Source organism: Nematolebias whitei, chromosome 4, assembly GCF_014905685.2.
Source record: "Nematolebias whitei isolate Nwh7 chromosome 4, NemWhi1, whole genome shotgun sequence".
In the NCBI taxonomy this organism is placed as follows: domain Eukaryota; kingdom Metazoa; phylum Chordata; class Actinopteri; order Cyprinodontiformes; family Rivulidae; genus Nematolebias; species Nematolebias whitei.
Window position 1 is genome coordinate 46,537,821 of NC_056501.1, and position 843 is coordinate 46,538,663.

An 843-nucleotide genomic window follows, 5' to 3' on the forward strand; every position below is an offset into this window, starting at 1 on the left:
TGTGTGTGTGTGTGTGTGTGTGTGTGTGTATATATATATATATATATATATATATATATATATATATATATATATAATTTTTTTATGACCAGCTCTGCTGGTCTCACACGATCCTCTCCTCCGGAGCCAGGATGGGCAGGCTCATCTTTCCAGCTCCGAGCTCAGTTGGTGACTCGCAGAGGCCGTTCCAAGACCCCAGCCACGCGTAATCATGATGGCCCGACCCGCGCAGACAGGCGGGTCTGCGACGAACGGTGGAAGAGATTTAAAAAAAACATTTTACGTGTAAAAAAAAAAAAATAATAATTTTTAAATCGCTTCAGCAATTTTTTTAAAAACATTTTTTGTATAAAAACAAAATATTATTTTATTTAAAAATCGCTTCCAGCATCCGTCCCAGACTGTCCAGTCCGCCTGACTGCCTGGTGGGATGGGGATTCAGCCTTCATGATTACGCGCGGCCGGGGGTCTTGCAATGGCCATCTGCGAGTCCCCATCTCCAGCTTCGCAGTGACCAGCGGAGCTCCGAGTACATAAGGCTGGTATCCAGAACCCGAGCCTCCGAGTCGGCACATTGAAGGATCTTCCACGGTGACCAGCGGAACTCGGAGCCGGGGAGATGATGTCCTGCTCGGCGCTCCGAGGCTCTGGGGGGAGGATCGGGGTACACCAGCAGAGCTCCAACCAGCTTGCTCTGAATTATGTCGTCGGCCACCAAGCACAAAAAATGCCAGCACATCAGCATTAGACCAAGATGTTGTCAGTATTGTTTTTAAAATCTTTCAAATAAGTCCAGCCGCTGCTCCAGTTCTAGAAAATGCAAATGGCGGATTATTGTTTTGA